We start from the raw sequence: 23,725 nt of genomic DNA, 5'->3' as shown, positions 1-23,725 counted from the left end.
ACGTGACACTTTTCGCGTAACCGGTAAATGTTATAATATAATCTTTATAATAAATCTTTATTCACCTAAAAACTGATATATTCAGGTTCACAATGCAGATGAGCTAAAATGGGGTCTAATGTTCGACCACGGACAATTAGACATGTGTCTTAAATGTGCCAAATACCCTGCCGCAACTCTTGACAGTTTTTATCCCTAAAATGAACGATACCAAGGGCTACATAGCTGATATTATCTCAGTAATATTTTTTGTACAATCGAATTTGTTTTGTGCTCTCTCATATGAATCACGATTACTCATACACTTACTTTTCTATTTATATACTTATATTTAGAAGTCTGAAATATTTTAATTTCGACAGCCCTGAAATTCAAAATTGTGGAAGTTTCGCTTTGTAAATGTGGAGGTTTCATAAATTTGGAATATTCTTATGTCAGTGTTCATTCAAGTAAATAGCGATTTGCCAATCTGGAAAAGTAATTTAAATTGTAGAACGCCTAAAGAATCGTCTTAAAAGTGCTGATTTGATTTTCAGTCAATCCAGGATCACGGTTCGTCTAAATAGGTAAACGTTGCAGGTTTGTGTATATGGTTCGCCTAAATAGATAAATGTTGCAGTTTCGTCAATATGGTTCGCCTAAATAGATAAACGTTGTGATTTAGTCAATATGGTTCGTCTAAATGGATAAATGTTGTGATTTCGTCAGCATGGTTGGTCTAAATAGGTAAATGTTGAGATTTCGTCAATATGGCTCGTCTAAATAATATAGATAAATGTTGAGGTTTCGTCAATATGGTTCGTCTAAATAGATATATGCCGAGGTTTCGTCAATATGGTTTGTCTAAATGGGTAAATGCTGAGATTTCGTCAGTATGGTTCGTCTAAATAGCTAAATGTTGAAGTTTCGTCAGTATGGTTCGTCTAAATAGGTAAATGTTGAGATTTCGTCAATATGGTTCGTCTAAATATGAGGTTTCGTCAATATGGTACGCCCAAATAGGCAAATGTTGAGATTTCGTCCATATATGGTTCGTCTAAATAGGTACATTTTGAGGTTTCGTCAATATGGTTCGCCTAAATAGGTAAATGTTTAGTCCATATGGTTCATCTAAATAGGTAAATGTTAAGATTTCGTCAATATTGTTCGTCTAAATAGGTAAATGTTGAGGTTTCGTCTATATAGTTCGTCTAAATGTTTTGGTTTCGTAAGGTTTTGTTCGGATTTCGAAATAACTAGTGACCAAGGTGTTCATTCTTGTAAAAAGATGTCAATGGATTTCGGACGATTTTGGATCGTAACTCCCACAGATATGTCGATTGCCTTAAATTTTGTTAAAACGTGGATGTGCAATTATTATTTAATCTTTCTCAAAACACAAATCTGTAAAATTGTGCAATTTATTTGTATCCTGTCAAAGAACAAAGCCGCTACTGGACACATGTTTCGTAATTTTGTAACCTCGGTTTACATCCGTACAAAATAAATCGATTTCACCAATAAAGATGTATTTATCCATACATGTCTCCCATGCCAACTGAGATCAAGACAATGCACAATACGAGAGAGAGAGAAAGAGAGAGAGGGAGGGGAGCGAGAGAGCAAGAGAGAGAGAGAGAGAGAGAGAGAGAGAGAGGGGGAGGGGGGTTAAATAATTATTCTAAATGAAGGCAAGTAAAACATATTTAAAATTCTTTACGTTTAAAAAAAACCCTAAAGACTGAATTGACATTTACGCAAATAAGCGAGAGAGTGAGAGAAATGGGGTTTAACGTCCACTTGACACATGCTAGGTCATTTCGGGACTAACATATGGTTCAATTTTATTTTAATAATTCGCATTCGCGTATTGGTCTTTAGTCGTGTGTGTGTGTGTTGGGGGGGGGGGGGTTCGGAGGACTCGGAGAAAACCCAATAGGTTGGACAGGCGACCCTACTCCTTGTCACATACAGGCGGGTAATCGAAACCACGTCACTTAACTCAATGATAGACCTTGTGATCCAACGGGCGCGCGTTAACCATTCGGCCACCCATGCGATCTGCAGACTTAAATATTAGCATCAAATGACCGGCGCTGATAAGCTTTGTTGTGCTAATGAGACTTTTATCGCCATTTGATGAGAGTAAACCAACAAATTTATAGATATTGAACTTATGGGTAAGCAAGACTAGAGTCATATTCCTGAAGCAATGGCCCAATAAATCCCTCTCTACCCATTGTTGGATTGGCTTCTGATACTTGAGCTTTTGAGGGAGTCTGTATATTCTCCCCGTTCAATCAAATATATCCCAAGTACAGCAACATGACAGCCCTTCGTTTAATCTGGGTTCTTCCCTAAAACTTTGGACTTTGGGCATAATAAAATCGCGAGTCATGACGAAACATTATGTAAAAATATTTGGTCCAAAGTAGAGCTATGTCTAAAGCGTAATCAAATTGTTACACAGTTAGATATTGGTTGTTAATCGGACTATTGGCCAGTCATAATTTGGAACAGAAATTTTCTTCCATTAAAGCAGTGTTTAGTGGGATTAGCTCTTATCAAACGGAACACTGTGGGGAGTATGGACTAGAGTATGAAATTAGATGCAGTTTAGGCCAAAAGAATTTAGTATTTAATTCTTCGGGGGTCTTGGTAAATAAATGGCCGTCGAAAGTCTTCGAGATGTGCAACCAAGTACGTTTTGTTTTTAAATCAGTTTTTTTCTTTTGCCATAAAAAATATAAAGCCTAATTTCTAGTGATGTGTTCACAAAGAACGAATATTCAAATTAATGTAGCCTTACCCAAACCCGTTTTGAATGTGTTCGGTGTTTTTATTAAAGTCTCTGATCGCAAAGTATAAGTCACATCCGTCATCCACTGCAAATGATACATAGGATATAGTTAACACAGGCCAGCGTCACCATTTGTTTTCGCTGAAAACTCTTGATTGGCGACTTTTTTAATCTGATTTAAGCCAAACCGGGAGGCTTATCTACTGTTGTTATTTTGATTTTTATTTTCGATTAAATTTGAGTACATTTAGCGTGGATTACACCTTAAGAGAAATTAGATATTGTCAGAAAAGTGCAATGACGATCAACGATTTTAAGCCATCACGAATTTCTTGATATTCCATTATATTGTATACCCTTGTTTTCGTTTTCGTTGAACAGGTCACGACTACCCAATACAAAACACACAATGGAAAGGTTATACAGATATTATAAAAATATCCCAGTACACGATTCTAACAAGGACTAGTTATTATTTTATTTCACAATAAGATACAGAATAGAATTATAATAGAATTGGAATATAATAGAATATAACATAACCATGTAGAAGCTGTTCATTGTCATTTGAGGATATTTTAAATCCATTGAAAACTATAATATTGTAAGTGTTTAATCTTTAAAAGGAATAGCAGGTCAGGATATAAACTATGAAACTAACGAAGCTTTGGGGCTCCGAATCCTGGGATGGGGTGACTCCAAATTTGACACATATCTTAAAATGTTTAGGTTTAGTGTTCTGGTGGGATCGTTCCTACATAGAATAGGGATTGTTTAGGGGTGAATAACTACTATTTGTAACATGGACGGGAATTCTTCCCGTGTTCTTTTGGTTGAATAAGCAGATTGTTTTCCCTTTAGTAGATTGGGTGGAGCTTAACCGTGCAATAACTAGACATGTTCAATGTTATTGCACACTTTTGCTGGTTTACACTAGTTTTAGTAGAATCATATACAGACGATATAAACAAGCCTGGAGATTATTTTGTTTAAATAATGAATTTTGAGCTCAACAAAAATTGTCATTCCCAGTTATTACTACTCGGGAGTCATATCGGCGTGTTTTGAAATATTTCACGTCGGGTTATTTAGATTGAACAGAGTTCCCAGGCACCCGATTCGATTTTATTACATACTTCGAGAAGGTATTTGTTGAGTAATAAAACCTTTTAGTAGTTTATCGAGGGCTGGCCGTCCTTACCGCACGGTACAAATAAAACCTTCTAGTAGTTTATCGAGGTTCGGGTGCTTCCGGGGTCCAAAAATGCCGCTTTATATAAATGAGAATTTTGGGGATAACTAACCCGAACCCTAACCCTAACCCTTTTTAAAAGACTGAACTTGGGTCTAATTTAGTTTTAACTTCTCTTAAAAGGGTTAGGGTTAGGGTTCGGGTTGGTATTCCCCTAAATACTCATTTGTATAAAGCGGACATTTTGGTATGAGTTCTGGCTTGTTCTGGAATTTGTTGCTTCTAGTGGTGATAATATTTGTACCGTGCGGTAAGGACGGCCAGCCCTCGATAAACTACTAGAAGGTTTTATTACTCGACAAATACCTTCTCGAAGTATGTAATAAAATCTAATCGGGTGTCCCAGGTCCACAGTGCCTTTTAAAGAACCCAAAAATGACATCAATTAAATGGAATGTTTTATGAAATTTACGAGATTTTGCACAAAATATTTGTACCTCCAATACCTAATTACAAAGTACGGTACCTTGGATTATTCGTCTGTACCAGTTCCAATCGCCAGCAAAATTCTTCTCTTTCGCACACGTAAACATATAAGTTATCCTACATTGGTCCCAGAATGTACTGTATCTACCATTAAACATTAGAAAATATTTAATATAATAATAGTGCACTTTTAACGCGCTAAACTCCATACACTAAGTATATGCTCATAGCGCTACAAAAATCTGATGACATTATAGTTTATGTGCTATAACAGTTTTATGTCTCATAGTATTCTTTAAACAGGTGTGTTTTTAATAAACTCTTCAATTGCAAAAACGTTGGTGCATCTTTAACTTCACGGTCCGTATTCAAAGGTTTTCTTAAAGTTAGGTAAAAATACTTAATTTTTCCACTTAACCAAGTGTCTTACCTTAAATCGGTATTCAAAGGCTCTATTTTACATATACATGCCTATGTGAAAAACTTAACTGAACTGCACACTTAAAATATGGAATACCAACATTAACCAAAAAGCATGAATTTTTAACTTATGGAATAACCTCCACTGCCAAAAATCATGAATTACTCACGTCGCACGCAAGCTATGTCCCCTTAAAAGCACCACTATATTCTATTAAAATTTTAGTTGTCATTACATGATAAATTATGATGGTGTACGCATACGTTACCGGAACAGCTGTTTAGTATAGATGTTTTTCAAAAAAAAAAAAAAAAAAAAAATGATTTCAACAGCAGTTATCGAATAGTGGTAGACGTAGTATAATGGTGGATATTGTAAACTTTATTATAACGAATAGAAAATAACATATTAGCAATACGCAGGTCTATTGGCTTTAAGGTTAAACTGAGCAAATCATTCAGTGTTGTTTATCAATCTATCATTTTAGAAATTCTTAGAAATTCTGCCAGTTCCTAAACTTTAGAATCCCAAAGGTTTGGCCAGGGTGGTAAATTGTAAATCATTGGTGGCACGCTTCGTCCAGCAGTCATCATCATATACTTCAAATATAATATGTATATGGGAATGAATTGTAAAAAATAAACCATGCCTTGCTTCTCGCGGCCGTATTAATAATTTCTGAAATCTACAATGGAATGTTATCGCAATGTCAATTTACATAAATTTGACGCATCAAATTTTATTATATGACAGTCGTGGCAAACATGATTGATTAAGCAATACAAACATGATAGTAACCATTTCGGTGGTAGTAACCTTATACCTTACTATGGCTCTACAAAATCAAGGCTGATGATGAAAAAAAAAAGTTTGATGCCAGCTACGCTCAGCGACATTGTCTTTGTTTCATTCTCAATTCCCTAACTTTTAAAATCGCCATTATAGTCCGGTGGCTGAAGGGTGGGGGGGGGGAGGCGCCACCCGAGCTGTGAATTTATTAGACCATGTTTTTCTAGACCAGTTTTTTGCGTAGATTCCGAATCTGGGTGGTGATCAGGCGTTACTTTGAGGGGACGTTTTCGGGATATATGGGGTCCAATGTCTACAATTGAGGGGCAATGTCATTATGTTGATTATCATGTTATATATTAATAAAACATAAATTCCTAGGACCGCCATCTCTAAAGAAGTGTGTATGATGCCCCTGGACAACCGTTTGGGTTTGTGGCGAAGTGGGGTGGGGTGGTTACAGGTTTGCGTGTGAGGGGGGGGGGGATTGACGGGAAATGAGCTTACGTCGATTTAAATGATGATTTTCTTAGAGCTTGATGAAACATCCGTAAATATGTTTATTAGATTCCCATTGTGTGGGGTGGGCGCCCGAAGGGGGAGGGGGCAACATGCGTTTGGTTCAAAATTGACCTTACAAGTTTAAAAGTGGTTTGTCGTTAGCCTTTTCGTTCAGTACCTATTTCGTCATTCAATATATTAATTTATAAAGGTACTTCTCAAGAGATCTGGAAATGTAAATCAAAAACACAGTAAATCAGAGACATGTTTAGATATTAGTTTATTCTTTGCATAATATGCTTCAGATACCAATTCACATTATAAATCTTCATTCTAGCCATGCAGCAAAAGACCACTACGGCAAGGTGGTAATAAAGAAAGGTCTGTTATTTTTTTCACCCAGAAAATCTTTCTTCTAGCGTCACCTACTGATGCGTGTCGCCTTCCGTGATATTTTCTACCTTTGCCCGTTTCATTATCGACCAGAATGTGTATATTTGGATCATTGTTTGCGAGGAGAATGATTGGGATGTCTATATCGCCCAAGCAAGAACGCAAAATACAATTTGTTTCAGCGCCTCCATTAATTTGCAATGCGAAGAGGAGTAGGTAAGCTATTTTGGTGTCCTCATGGTTTGTTTTCAGTTCGACACTTTCAATACTAATCTTGATATATATTTTTTATCCAATCAAGATTAGTATTGAAGTGTCAAGAATATCTTGGCCTACATGCTTTCAGTGGTAATGACAATATGTCTTTCTTTTTCCAACTTTCTAACAATTTTAAAGAGCTGGGACAGACAAATGATGTTTCTGGTGACGTAATTACTGGTTTAGAAACAAATGTTTGTACTATGTACGGCGAAAGGCGACTTACGTCAGCAGATGGATGACACTAGAAGAAAGATTTTCTGGAGGAATTTTAATTGTGATGAAAAATATCAAACCTTTCTTTCTTTATTACCATCTTGCCTGAGTAGTCTTTTGCTGCACATTAAACGCAACAATTATGTTGCAACAATATAGAGACAGGCTGCAAAACCAATGATTGAACAAGATGATCCTGCAATACAAGGCTGGAATGAAGATTTACAATGTGAATGGGTATCTGAAGCATATCCAAAGGATATATGCGAGCTGTTGATTAGCCATCCAGAGGATATCTATCCCTCAAACGCCCCATCAAACGCCTGATCACCAACTAGATTCGAAATCTACGCAAAAAACTGGTCTAGAAAAACTTGGTCTCATAAATTCACAGCTCGGGTGGCGACCCCCCCCCCCCTTCAGCCACCGGACTATTACGGACCTGCTACTACATTGTGCACTCCGGTTAAAAGAAGTCATTATAATCTGACTCAAGTTTAAGGTACCCCCCATAGGTCACTTAAAGTTAAGTGGATTTTTCTCACTTAAACTAGCCTTTGAATACCACTAAAAAAAAAACCAAAACAAACACTAATAGGTTTAGGCAGCTTAACTTTATGGGAAAATTCGACACTTAACACTGCCTTTGAATACCACTTACCCATAACTTACAGGAAGTTACACTGTACGTATATTTAAGTGAAATCTAGTAGTTACTATCTTAGACTTAAGATATCATTTGAATACGGACCCTGGTGGTAGTTTCTTCCAAAATGTTTCTGAGTTAAACTGGAAAGACCGATGATCAAACAATCTTACTTTAACATTTGGGACACAAACTAAGTTCGGGTTAGCCGATCGTAGTGTTCGGCTAGAATGATATTTTGAAACAAGTTCCGATGGATAACTTGGTGTGGTTTGGTGAAAACACTGATACGTTCTCCACTGGGAGCCAGTGACGTTCTGTTAAGTGCTGGAGTTAGATGCGCTGACGTTCCTCGTTTTAGTCATAATTATCGCTGCCGTGTTTATAGTCCGTTGCAGTCTGTTGAATTGTTCTTTGGGCAAATTACCCAGCAGACTGTGGCAATAATCAAATCTTGAGAGCACAAGGGATCGCACAATGTGGCGAGCAGCATCTCTTTAGATCAGATTTCTTATGGAACCTATGTTACGGAGAGAGGGAGAGAAATGGGCTTTAACGTTCACTCGACACAAACCAGGTCATTTTGGGACCAACATATAGTTCAATTTTATTTCAATAATTCGCCCGCGCCTAGGGGTCTTTATCTGTGGGAGGAAACCGAAGGACCCGGAGGAAACCCACGAGTTTGGACAGACGACACCTACTCCTTGTCGCGTGAGGGTGTGGGTGGCGATGATCCCCTTTTTTGTTTCGAGTGGGTGGTTAGAATGAAAATTCAGGTACTGGTCCGTCTGCGTGGGTTTACTATAGACACTGGTTTTAATGATTCCATCTTCTCTCTTCACCAGCACATCTAGAAAGGGTATGGTTGAGTTTACTTCTTTTTCCATCGTGAACTTAATTCTTGGGTGTTGCTTGTTCAAGTGTTACAGTAAAGAATTTGGATCATCCGATGCATTAATCATTACAAAAGTGTCGTCGACTTTTCTGTACCAACATACGGGTTGGATTGGTGATGTTTTAAGGGCATTAACTTCAAACGATGTCATGTAAATTTCTGTTAAAAGTGGAGACATTGGTGAGCCCACTGGGAGACCATATACCTGTTCGTATACATCATCACCCCATGTGAAGTAGGTTGACTCTACACATTGCTTAACTAATGATATTATACTGTTAGTTATAAGGTTGGTATCTAGTTTGGTGGATGAATGATTGATTCTCTCTCTTAGAATGGTAAGCATCTCATCTCTTGGGACATTCGTGAAAAGATCAACTACATCATAGGAAACTAATTGGCCCGGATTTTGAATATTTGTAATTTTGTCGCAAAATTCTTTTGAGTTGCTGATAAACGAGCTAGATGATTTCCCTAACGGTGATAACAGTTTGGTGAGAAACTGGGCGAAATTATATTACGCGAGCCGCGTTACCACTGGAACGTGAGTGTTTTTTACACACACGCACACGTGGGCGTTAACACTTAACCTGTCAAGACCAAGTTTTTAATCTGGACACTATTTACGTTTATATAGTTAGGTTTTTAACTTGAGGTTTCCAGTCTTATCTATAACAGGATCTGTTTTTAACGATCAGTATTCATCACTCTATTTTCCAACTTTCCAAGGAGCGTCTTATTTTATGGTGCCAAAGCTTGTTAGTAGCCAAACTATCTGAATTATCCTTATCCTTTTATTTTATATTTAGTCTAAACGAATGTAGCAGTCTATAATATCTGTTATTGTATAATAAATGCTATTATTTTAGATTAAACGGTTGTTAATTTGATGTACATAATGTGTTAATAATCATATTTTGTTCATGTTTCAGTGAACGAGAGAGAATGTATTTGTTAAAATAAAAGCTGTATATCAAGCTACAAACCGTTGTTTGTTATTTCCATCTCCTACCGAGAAGTAGTAGAACCCGGCTTCGCCTGGGGCCCAAATCCGCCCGGTTGTTACAATCTCCGATTATCAATTGTAGTTTACCGATTCAAGATCCAACCAATACATCGATCAGACAAAACTACACAGCAACCGATTGAATAATAAATATATGTATATATTGATAACAAAATATATATAACAACTACAAATGATAAAATGATATTGATCAAATGGGTATAAGACAAAATAATAACGTTGATAAGAATCAATGTACAAGATTACTCGCAGTAGTCAGTCCAATTTTACCAGTATTCAGTTGAAGTATTAGTTTGTAGACGGCCCTTTACAAATGTCTTCCCGGCGTTGCCGTAGTAATTCCAAAGTTGGCAGAATCACACAGGATCTAGATGACCCAAATCTAACAGGATGAATAATCCTTGAATCGGTATAATCCACAACAATAATTCTAACCTTGAATTACAACAGAGAGATAATTTCTCTCAAAACAGCACAATGTAAAACAAAGAGATAATTTCTATCAAAACAGCACAATAAGTGCAACAGCACAAAGTGTCAATAAATCGAGAACATAAACAACGTGGGTCAATTAGAAACTTATGACAAACGTTTAGTTATGTACGAAGTGCTAAGAAAGTTCTGCCGTCTGGCTGGCCCGATCCGGCTAATATAGTATCAGGACATTTTTAGAAGTTTCTGGAACATTCTCAAATTTTCCACAACTTCCCAGAACCTTTCAACCTTTTTCTAGAGCCCCACAGAACCTTCTAATTATTTCTAAATACTGTTTAAAGAAGTTTCCATGTTTTCTAGAAGATAGTTAGATCGCCTAAAATGGTAATAAACGGTAGATTTCGATAAATTATCAAGATCTCATTACACCGAGGCCCCAATTCGCCAGAGCTCCAAATTCGCCCGGTGGCCCAAATTCGCCCGGTGGCTTAAAACATTCACGAGGTCATATTGGTCAATTTGATAGCACATATTGTGGGGGTGGAGCGCGACGACGAAGGGCGATTCGCCCGGGGACTAAATTCGATGGCCTAAAACATTCACGGGGTCATGGTGATTTATTTGATACCACATACGTGAGGTTGAAACGCGGCGACGAAGCGTGATGGGTGAACATACACACATACATACATATTTATATAGATAGATGAAATATTAAAAAATATTCACCATCAAGCAATAGAAGTATTTATCATTGAACCATCCGAATATATTACTCATTTAATATTAGAAAATATTTACCATCAAGCAATAGAAGTATTCATCATTGAACCATCCGAATATACTAATCATTTAAATTTAGAAAATACCAAATATTAGGAATCACCAATCATTAAACATTAGAATATTTTAACTGTTAAAAACATTACAAGATATTAGCCAACTGGTATTAATGTATCATTAACTACTTTTTAAATTTAGACTGGCGCTAACGCACTTTACACCCCCCACCCCCACCCCTCAAAAAACAAAAAAATAAAATAACTAAAATTCACACACAAAAAATAACCCCAAAAGTAATAAAAGTGTCCTTCATTTGCAGGCTTACAACTTTTATCCATTCTTCAGGCAAAGCATAATCTCATGAACTACAGATAACTGTAAAAGCCACAATCATTAATGGAAAATTATGTCAACCGAGACAATTTATTAAGTAAAGATGTTAAAACTGTCAAGACTATAATCCATCAACTACTATGGACAAAAAAAGCAATTATTAGTTTGTCAAGGGCTACTCAACCTCCTACAGGTCCCTTGGTAACCTGTTTTTTTTTCATTCTTATAAAATCCATCCAGATAAGGGCTGTCTGGTGTTATTATGGGTAACAGTCGTCAACAGTCATCCTGGAAGTAACCATTCAACATTTTAAACACTGGATACCATTGTTAACGTGAATTTCACATCTGTGACTTTATCAAAGAAATTCTGATTTTATTATTTATTATTATTAGGATTTCGTTTTAAAGCAGTAGTTGTTGCTAAGCGCTGTATTTATACTTATTTACATGATATTTGACCAATTAGATAATTGAACGTCCAAAACCCACAGCTACAAAACTATCATACTTGTGAGAATTCGTTAGACTTCCACTGGATTCCAGAGAGGGACCATCTGAGTTCTTAGACAGTCGCGAGGCTGGCTAGGGTAGAGAAATGGTTTTAGCTAGTATTGTAATTTGTGCTATGCTTGTATACCTGTATTCAGCTATATATATATAAAATGTAGAAGCAAACTGTCGCATTGTTATTCCTGGTAAGACAAACGTCTTAAGAAACTGTAAGAAGTAAATACACAACGTGAAGCAGAAGTAAAGACAGCTAGAGACAAATTCTAGACGATCACAAGGCTACAGAAATACGTAGTAAGAAAAGATGCATGGGTCTACGTAGGATGTGGCGACCGGTTTCCTGGTCCGTTCTCCACGTCAGACAAAAGACCCATGGTGCTACACTTGGCGATTTTCATATATTTCTCTGTGGGACTGAGATAATGCAGATACTGCCCATTTTATGACTCTGGGCCATTTCCGATGCACATTGTATAACCAAGGTGAAAAGCAGTATCTACATAACGTCGGTGAAGTGTCAAAAGGGTGTATCTAAGAATTTCTAAAGATTTAGAAATATAACTTTTTGCATTTCAAAATTACCACAAATCAAGATACGACATTTGGATACATGAAACCCAGAACAATTCTTAGACACAGCTTAGACAGAAATGTGCATATTAATTGGGAGATTTTAAAAATGCAAAAATAGTGTATTTGACTAATTTCCCTAAATAACCCTTTTGACACTTCACCGACAATATGCTCTCTAATTATTTCTGTGGTGAAAGGATAGTTTACAAACTGCATATTTAAGCATAAATATTGTTCTAGACATTTCAACATTCAGGTGAGTCCAAACCCTTGTCATAGTTACTGTTTTTCTCCTTGGTTTATACATGTACCAAAGAGAACAGCCGTATCTCGACTTACTGCTTTCCTCCTTAGTTATACCAGGGCAATCTACATTTACTACCCAAATCGACACTGCATATCTCTTTACCTAATTGAGATACAGGACTGAAATGTTTACATGTGATAGAGCAGATACTGTTGATCACAGCGATACCAAATACGTATTTTGGCCACAACTGTAAATACTGCCTTCTTCCTTTGCACGGCAGAGTAGTATACACATGAAACATTTCCATCGTGTAATAAAGAGCCGTCTTACTCTTAGTTATTACTGTCTATACGTATTCACGAGAACTTTATTCTGGCTCTTGCCGATACCCAGTGTATCAGGTGTAATGTGATGCGATCATATTTTGAGATTCCTGTGACAGGTCTTGTGGCGTTCTTTTCAGCGATTTAAGGTCTATTAAGGGCTGCTTCTGATTTAGGTTTATACACTAATCTGTTATGCCCCCGTCAGACCGGGTTGGCGTCTTTACTGCGCTACTGCGACCGTACGTCGACTAGAAAATACACAAGGTCGCCGGCAAACGTGAACACAACGCAAGAAAATATCCCAAAAATTACAAACTTGAAAAAAGTCGCGTTCTCACAGCTGTCCAGGTCAGATCGCAGAACTTTCGCGTTTGTTTTGAACATGCTCAAAACAAACGCCGTGACTCGGCGATCATTGGCGATCATGGAGAACACAGCACGATATTTGGCGTTTTCACCACGCTTATGGCGATCTTGACGCGCTCTGAGACCATTTTCCGCAATAAGGACGCCACCCTGGTCTGATGGGGGTATTAGATAGATATTTCTGTGGTGTACGATTTTATACATTGCAATTTAGCACCAAATGCCAGGGTAACAGCTTCGCCGTGCTTGAACACGATCTCGTCATTAAGTTGTTAAAGGCGACGCCCGTGTCCAAGATGATCAAATGAGCAGCCTGAATTCAGTCTAGTGCCACGTCAATACCATTCTTTATTTTGATTAATGCCACCCTCTGCTAATCTTATAAACTGGTTGAAGTCGATCGCGTAGAGCATATTGTATTAAATAATCGATGGGCATGTGTTAAATAAAGATAGCCACACACAGCGTGTATATACGCTCACACCGCAGCTTAACCTGGAAAAAATATAACCATAGACAGTAGCTTATTCGAACCATGTTGGATATTGACCAGATTTGATAAGGATCCTTTATACCCTCCAGAAGTTTAATATCTATCATTTCTTCAAGATTTTCCGACACATAATAAATATATCTTTAGAACAGAAAGTTCTAGAATGCTGAAAATCAACACAGTTCACCCTCTCAGATCCCAATACTTCACACATTGTTAAAAAAAACTGTAGCCTCTATCGCTTTAACAAGGGTGAGTAACACCGAAATTAAGGGTCTTGGAACGCTGAACATTCACAGGGTTTCTCCTCACATGACCGCCATACTTCAGATTTGAAAAAAAATCGTTAAAAACTGTAGCCTCGTTAACAAGGTTTACAACCAGCGGCTGCCAGGCAGGATACGCCCACATTTTCGAGAGATGGATAGAGAACAAGCTAACAAGAAAGTGATTTTTCCTACTATCAAGGGCCATAATTCAGGAAATTACAATTCAATATGCGCGAATATCGAATGGAACTGAGATCTTTGTGTTATAAACTTACATTTCAAGTTTCAACAAAATCGGATAAAAATTGTGACCTCTATAGGGTCCACAACCTTGATATACCATATTCTTACGCTATTTGAGAAGGAACGGCGGCCATTTTGTCTGTCAATTATTTTGGACCGATTTTCACGATAAATCGGATAAAAATTATGACCTCTATAGGGTCCAGAAAGCTAAAAACGCAATCCATAATTCAGGAAGTTACGGTCCGATATGCGCGAATATCGAAAGGAACCTGTAGAGAGCCCACAAACAATTGTGGACGGACGGACGGACGTCCGGACGGACAGGGGCGACGGCATAATACGTCCTCATGAAAATGTGGGCGTATAAAAAGGCATGGGGCTTGGGGAAACTCCGCATGGGAAGGCCGTGGGATGCTGAAAATCTGTTGGCGTTGTCTGGTCATGGAGGGGTGGTGACTCATTGAGTGATTGTCGAGAAAGTTCATCGGGATTTTCCGGCGTGGTCCCCCCTTATCGTTCGGGTGGGAGGTCCCGTGTACACATTGGCGTGCACGTAAAAGATCCCTTGACAGTTGGAAATCGATATAAGAGTAGCCCATAGCGCCGTTGTCCGGGCAAAATTGGGGTATCACTTCAGAATGGAAGGTTAAAAAGTCTTTGGAAAAAGGAGGGTGACTCTGGAACAGAACGCTGCGGAATGCTGAATATCGAGTATGTTCATCCCCTTCTGACTCCAACGATTCACACCAAATTCTATACAAAAATTCCATTAAATACGTTAACCTCTATTGCGTCACATAAATTTTGAAGAATCAGTTAAAAACTCTAGCCTTTAATCGCGTTAACAAGATTTTATGAAAAGAGGGGTAGATCTGGAACGTAGGGATGCGGACCACTGAAAATCGTTCTGTCATGACCCCAATGCTGCACACCAAATTTAAGAGCATTCTGTTAGTAACTGTAGCCTCTATTGCGTTAACAATCCAAGTTTTGACGGATGGACCGACGGACAAGCATCAGTGACGACATAATACCCTCACACGAAAATGTGGGCGTATAATAATGTCTACAGTAGTAAGGGTGCATTTACAGAAATCTAATTACATTGACATAAGTAATGATCTTTCTGAAACTGAACTTATGTAACTATTCAGACCTGTGAGTGGGGATGTTGAAGGTTCACTGTGTGGATTCACTGTGTGGAAACAATTAAAATAGTAGTAAGCAGATATGATGTTGTCTATTGGGTCTTTCCAACAGATCCTACAAATCTGTTAACTGAAAAGAGCTGCTTTCTGTTAATTGGAATAATAATTTTGGCTTTCATCTTGTGGTGTAAAGTTTCGCCTAGTAAAAATGAGTCTCAATAAAATGGGGTTTAACGTCCTACTGTTCCGACTAGGCTAATGAAGACGAGCATACGCCATACAGTGTGCTAAGGAAAATTTTGCCCGGGCAGTGGCACTATGACCTACTCTTATATCGAATTCTAACTGCCAAGGGATATTTTACGTGCACGTCAATGTATAAACGGTCCTCGGTTTTTCGTCCCATCCGAACGACTAGACAGCTGTCGTTATCAGACGCTCCGTCCTGCACCACTGTCAAGGGGAAACCACGCCCGAAAATCACGATGAATTTTCTCCGGCAATGCAGGGATCGAACACGCGACCTCCAGGCTAGCGAGCTAGCGTCTTATCCACTTAGCCACCGTGGCTCCAAAATAAGTCTCATGAGCCCACACCCATCCATAAAGCTACCGAGTCAAGCATTTTGCAGTCATATTAAATCGTGGGTTTATGAGTTTTTCCGTCTTGAGATGAATAAAAGAAAATAAATTGGAGTTGGATTTCAAGACTAGGTAGACTTTAGTTTCAACTAATTGGGGGAATTGTTAGGAACAGCAACTCGTCACGATACAAAAGTACATTAAAGATGGTGTGATAGTGTGGTGTCGAGTGAATATGACACTACGGGGACAGATGTGACTATCCAAAAACAGACTGTGACATTACGATCAATTAGGAACTAGCTTTGACCTTCACATGGTGTATAAACTTTTTCCAATAATCAATTGACACTGGAACACTTTGTTCGTTTAACGATGTGTTTATATCTTTATAACATCCATAATACAACGGTTATATATAGGAGACAACACATACACAGCAATGACATTAAATATCAGCTAAATATTATAAGTTCCTTATCCCCTAGCTTGTATTTTGCAGCGGTACGCTTATCTTTCTAAGTTTACATGTTGATCCCCCTCGATCCCTAAGCCGAGGCAACTAAAGGTATGTCCCTCAAAAAACACTACATGCTGTCTCTATTTCTTCTAAAAAAAACCCTGCATAATGTCGGTATCCCGACCTCTGAGCCGTGGCGGCTAAACGTCCCTCTAGGACCGCTCTAGGAACGTCCTTTTGAGAATACTAAATGATGTCTGTTGTTTATTACAGATTTAACGTCCAATACAATGAATATGATATTATGGACAGGTTGATTTAATTAAATTATTTACACTTGAAAATTGTTAAAATCACAAAATAAAATAAAAATTAAAAAAAGAAGGTATTCGGATTCCAAAGTTTCTTAAAGCACACTTATGAATTCGCTGTCATGAGGAGAGAGAGCGGGTCATCTTCTCCCTTTGTCATAATAAATTTAAAACAGGAGGTCCAACTGACTGATGTTTGAAAAACCCCGTGGGGAAAAAGAATCCGCTGGCTTTATGTGGAAAAGCGAGGTGCTCGCAGTAAAAACCACACAGCTGTCTAAATCCCTCTCGTTCTTATAAAGAGGATACGTGCATGAGTCATGGACTAACCCCCGAAAATTTGACTGGGCACTTCCTTTATCTGATTGGTCAGCTGCTCAGAAGCTACCCCGGATTTAAATACAATGTATTAATATGGGTACCAAGGAGGGCGGGTGTTCACATTAATCTAAAGCATGGAATTACCAGATTTGGATTACCAGACTATGATGTCATTGCCCTATTTTAATATATAAAGTATATCTCATTAGCTCGGTTCCCTCTGTCACTTGTACTAGCTAACGACTTCAATACATTAAACAGAGCATCATTTAGAGAACTTAAATAACCTCTACAGTATATATAGTATTATATGATTTACTTCACGGAGAGTCAGTGGCGCCCCCCCCCCCCAATAATTTTAGAAAATAAATAAAAGTATTTGTGATACGTTTCGGTAATCAATACCTTCTACAATGAATAAATCCCACATCCCCACTCAGTCATAAACTTGCATGTTGTAGAGCATTTCCGACAGTCTATTTTTCAAAATTTTCTTGGCGAGGTCCCCAATGGACTCGCTACTTTGGCGCTCACAAGGGGAATTCGTTGAGGTTCGCATGTCCGTTCGTTTGTTCGGATAAACTAGTGATCAGGCGACGAACGGTATCTTGGCAGATCTATTTATCTCGACGATCGGTGCCTGATAGAATGCTGTAAGACAGCATTTCCGGCAGTCTATTTTTCAAAATTTTCTTGTAGAGGACTCCCTACTTTGACGCTCGTGAGTGGGCTTCGTCGTGATTCGCAAGTCCGTTCGTTTGACACTTTACCTCATCGATCAGTGCCTGAAATACTGCCAGGCTGCATTTCCGGCAACCTGTTTTTCAAAATTTTCTGGGGTAGGCCCCCTTCCCCTAGTTGTAGCTCGTGCCTTTGCCCCCTTTACCTTGGACTTTGCCCCAGCTTTGCCCTTCCAATCACCGACGGCTGGCGCCGCCACTGCGGAGAGTACCGACCTTTTATATTTTGTTTTTGTTTTCTGAGGTTAACTAAATGTTAACTTATAATCAATTTGAGTTCAATTTTGCTAAGCCATGAACAATTAAATATTGCTCCTAATAATACAACAATCAGCGGCTTTGTCTAAAACTATACTTGATCTACAAAGGTCTACACACTTCATTTGCACTTTACGTATGCTCTTCACACTACAAACTTAATTCGCACTTTACGTATGCTTATTTGGAAATTCTGAATACATACTGTCGATTGAACACCATGAATTGCAACAGGATTTAATTTCAGCATGTCATGAGTGCAATGTTAACAGACACCAAGAGTCTAAGTAATTATGCTTTTCAGATAACCGTTATTAATGTTTCAAGGTGAAAGACATCCTGTGTTTTGATCTTCAGGTTCGGGATTTGTTTACGGCATGGAAATGGATATATAGTGTTTAACGTTTTACTTTTCTTCATTTATCGGACTAATGAAGATGAGCATGCGTCCTGTAATTCGCTTTGAGGGAATTTGAAACCTGACAGCGGCACTACGGAATACTCTTATTTCCATTTCCGTCTGTCAATGATTCTTTTACGCGTACGCTATTGTTATGGGATATTTAATATGATACTAATTGTATACAAGGAATCTCGGTGTTTCAGAACGATTATACACCAATTCAATTAGGTACAATGGTATGGATATACAATTACTAGATGTATTACTATGCAGCATTTCGACGAGGGTGCTTGATAACGACGAGGGTGTGCTCGTCGAAGCGTCGTCCAGTAATAAGTATTGTTTAATGGTCGAGAGAGAGACATTAAGTAATATATTGTAACAACAAGAGGGTCGTAGGCCCGAGTGTTTTTACAATATATTACAAAATGTCTTAAGCTCGAGACCATTAAACGATTAAAATACAGACACCCCGCGCGTACTTTTACAGTGAAATACGTCCCGCGAGTCCGATATTTCACTAGTATAAATAATGTACGATTGGCAAGTTGCCCATAGGATTATTTGAAATAATGGTACGCCAACATCAAAGGGTGACGTCACATCTGTATTTTAAATCCAGCTATTATATATCCATTAAATTGTACCTTGTGTTAAGCTTTTATCAGTTAAGATATCATGAACGTCATACTCCGCTCTTGATAAAACTACATCCTGCATATGTAGGTACTGATCAATACTTATTATCAACCATACTTTTATTACCCGGTTCTCTCTATTACTTACAATCAATGTCTATTATCTAATTGACTGTCAACAGAATCAAGTACTTTAAACGGGATTGCGATGTAACTTTATATCCGTTAAAGATATATTTTATAGGGTAGTTATTTCCAATAAAAGTATGACAAATTTGGTAAACTATATGGAAAGTAGCGACAGCCATCTTTACTCGAAAAAAAAAATACTGGATGTCCCTGAAAAACACCCATGGTACTTGCACAGGACAAAAATTTAATTAGCCCCGTGCTTGTGCTTTTATGTATATGTGATTGATATCTATATATATACATATTTGTGACTGTCGTTTGACTGTCTGTCTGTCTGTCTGTTCGGGGTTGGCGGCTACAGTAGGTCTGCCCCGAGTCTCGAATTTGGGGTATAGGGTTAGCTCGAACCGGGGAGTAACATAGGCCAGGTGGCGTTAGTCTACCACTTCTGGTTTCGGAGTTATGACCCCCGAGCGAAGCCGGTCTGTTCGGGGTTGGCGGCTACACTAGGTCTGCCCCGAGTCTGAAATTTGGGGTATAGGGAGCTCGTACCGGGGAGTAACATAGACCAGGTGGCGTTAGTCTACCACTTCCGGTTTCGGAGTTATGACCCCCGAGCGAAGCCGGGTATCCTGCTAGTAAAACATATTTTAGAAGAAAGGTGTGTTCCTGAGTTATATAGGTGAGTTATAATGAAGTCGTATTGAGTCCGTTGAGAAGGCTATTTTTAAGTCGCCATTCTAAGTCCATTTCGAAACACAAAGAATTAGCGTCCGTGACGAAGGGCATTATTGCTGCCTATTTTTTTTGGTTCCGTTTTGCAGACAGTGTAACACACGACTGTGTTACAATAGACTAGCGCTAACAGACGGCTGACTCTTGAGCCTACAATTTACCAACCCTGTGGACTAAAAGAGCGATTGGTTGGTGTGTCTAGGACTTGTAAACACCTTAGAAATACCTAATGTTGTTTTTGTTTTTTTCATTTTTCATTCTACACAACCCAGGTGCTGAAAGAATCCAGCCAGAAGGACTATCTAGTGTTAATTGTTGACTGTCATCAACAATCATTTTGACTACTTTGACTATTAAAATAGTTACTGGACATTTAATACGTTTAATAATTTTGATTTTGGTAATTTTTTTTTTTTTTTTTTTTTTTTTTTATTTATTCACAGTATTTAAGGCCTCCAGCCCATAGTACATAAATTTTTACAACATATAAGAAGTGCGGTGAGTAAATGTGAGATAAATAACAGTAATAAATAATAATGGTAATAAAGACAATATGTATACATAATTTGTTGATATAATATAATAATAAATCAAAATAAGCATAACTATTTACAATTATCAATTTGTTTTCGGATAACATATGACTGATAAATAAACATAGCTAAATTTCGATAATTATTTTCGTCAGACATGACCCTAATAAAAATATCCCTATTTGTTTTATGTTGTCTCTCGTTCTCTATTTCTGGAAGTAATTTGGTTCTTAGATTATCATACAATTTACAATAAACAATAACATGTATTTCATCCTCTGTTTGTTTTAAATCATGCATTTCATCACAGTATTTACAGACTCTTTCAATTTTTGGTACATTCTTCCAGCGTCCTGTCTCTACAGCCAAATCATGGTTTGAACATCGGAAACGAGTTAAGGATTGTCGAAATTTAGTCACAGATACCTTGGATAAATAAGGTTCATAGTTAACATTGTGTTTAATCAAGCTATAATTTTGTAGTCTGGACGTCTCTTTAATATCACATGATAATTGTTGACGTGAGCAATCAATTAGCCTTTGCTTAAATGATGATAAAAACCCATTTACATCAAAAACATCCTGCTCTTGCCAAACGTAACCAAATCCATATTCATATAAAATATGCTTAATATTACTGGCCCAAGTTGACCTTCCAGCTAAATCTAAATTGTACAATAAGTCATAACAAGCTTTAGGATATCTGGAATTTGGTAAATATAGTAATTTTAACCAATACTTAAGACAATTATATATAGTATTTACATAGAGTGGTACTCGACCAGTTTCACCATATACTGCACAATTACATGTGTTAGAACTAACGTGTAATATAGATTTCAGAAACCTTAACTGCACCTTTTCTATCGATTCATATTTTCTAAAACCCCAAATCGCAGAAGCATATTCTAATATTGGTACGATCATTCGATCGAATAAAAATAATGAATTTTTAATACTAATATAGTTCTTTTTGATATAATATGTTAACATATTGGAGGCCTTCCTGGCCTGCTGTGCAAGGGTGTCTGTCGCAAGGGTCCAACATAGTTTTGAAGTGAAAAATATACCCAAATATTTATAGCCATTTACCGTCTCAATTTCTGTGCCATCGAGAAACCATTTCTCATACGACTTGACAATTCCACCTCGTCTAAACACGACGACCTTTGTTTTACTTAAGTTAATTTGCATCCCATATTTCTTGCAAAATGTTTGGATGCAGTTTATTTGAGATTGTAATCTAGGAACAGTGTCCCCTACCACAGCAATATCATCTGCGTAAAGTAATGATAATATTTCTTTAATATCAGAGTTAATAAATATCCCATGACAATCAGACTCATCTAACATGCAAATTAATTCGTTTAAAAATAATGTGAACAACAATGGGCTGATCATACATCCTTGTCGAGTTCCTATGTTACATTTGAAGAATTCGGTAACTGTTGTGTTGTTAGTTTGAACACAAGATTCAAGGTGTTGATACATAGATTGTATCACACTAAATAACTTCCCCATTACGCCATTGTTTAGCAGTACATATTGTAAAATATGGTGTTGAATTCCATCAAAGGCCCGGGAAAAATCGACAAAAATTACGTAAAAACGCCCTCTAGATTTTGTGAGGTATTTTTGTACGAGTGCCTGTAACGTAAAGATCTGATCAGTAGTGCTATAACCCTTCCTATATCCCCCCTGAGCTTCATATAATTTATCATTAATTAAACACCAGGTCGTTAATCTGGTATTCAAGATTTTTATGAATAATTTACCAATTACTGATATCAAAGATATTCCACGATAATTACCAGGTTCATCTACACTTCCGGACTTTAGTATGGGATGGATAACTGCTGTTCCCCAGTCTACGGGAAAATGACCACAATTTAAAATTTGATTGAACAGTAGCAAGAGAAATGGTAACAGAACGTCTATAGCATGCTTGATCATTTCATTTACGATGCCATCGGGGCCTGGTGCTTTCGATGATGGTAAATCATTCGCTGCCTTGCGTATCTCTGCAGCTGTGATTTCTGAGTCTAAGATTTCATCGAAAACCGGAATGTGATTTCTAACTGTCTCAGTAGCAAGTTCACTGAAGCGTTCATCTGTCTCAAAATGACTCGAATTTAATAAGTCTTTAAAGTACGAGTACCAATCATCGGCCGATATATTTGGCTTACGATCACTGCGTTTCAAAAAGTTCCTGACGCTCTTCCATAAATCTTCACCATTACTTTGAATAACCTCATTCGATTTACGCTCAGTTTGTTCCTTTTGACTTTTTGTGCACGCGAGTTTGAATCTACTTTTGACTTTTTTATACATTAACAGATCGTCTTCTAAGTTTGTGATTCGAAAAATATCTAGAAGTCTGTATTTCTGTAGCTTTAATTCCGAACACTCATCATTCCACCATTTTGGTTGTTGAATTTTCATACTAATAGCAGGTTTAACGATCATAGACATAGCAGAATCTCGTAGGATTTCGGACAGTTGTTGAACAGCATTATCGATGTGACCTTCTTCAAGGGTTGAATTAAGAAGAGAGAATTTGAGCTTGTTCTTTTCGTTGGACATGTTTTGTAAGAACTGCGATTTTTTTATAGAATTCCACTTAAATTTGATCCATGGAGATTGATCGACCGACGATTTATGTTGCACACCTTTAGCGTCGTACCTCAACTCACAATATGTAGGGAGGTGGTCTGATTCGCAAAATGATAAGATCGTGAAGTGAGTTATTCTATGGTATAAATTATTTGAAACTAGAACATAATCTACTACACTTTGACCAATATGACTTATGAAAGTAAATTCACCGTTTTTGTCACCATCGACTCTCCCATTCAATATATGAATACCAAATGTTCGACATAGATTTAATAATGATATACCATACTTATTGAGAACACCGTCTTTTGATGTCCTAATGACATTAAATGTATCCACATCGTAATTATCCTTACAGATTAAATAATCTGATGAATCGTCTAATATAAAATCCTGTTCAACACCTACTCTGGAATTTAGATCACCTGCTATTAAAATGTCCACATAATAATTGTAGTTAGATATGATATTTACTAAATCATTTTCGAAATTTGTTATACCATTCGCTTCATACGGATCGTTAAAGACAGAATTTTCATCTGGTATGTAAACAAAACAAAATAAAGTATTATTTGTAACTATTGTGTCTCTGGCTAAAAAATAAATACCATTTTCTAAATCAGATTGTATTCTAATAAATAAATGAACAATGTTCT

The sequence above is a fragment of the Patella vulgata genome, chromosome 6, assembly GCF_932274485.2.
Source record: "Patella vulgata chromosome 6, xgPatVulg1.2, whole genome shotgun sequence".
Classification (NCBI taxonomy): domain Eukaryota; kingdom Metazoa; phylum Mollusca; class Gastropoda; family Patellidae; genus Patella; species Patella vulgata.
Note: the sequence above shows the minus strand (reverse complement) of the source record.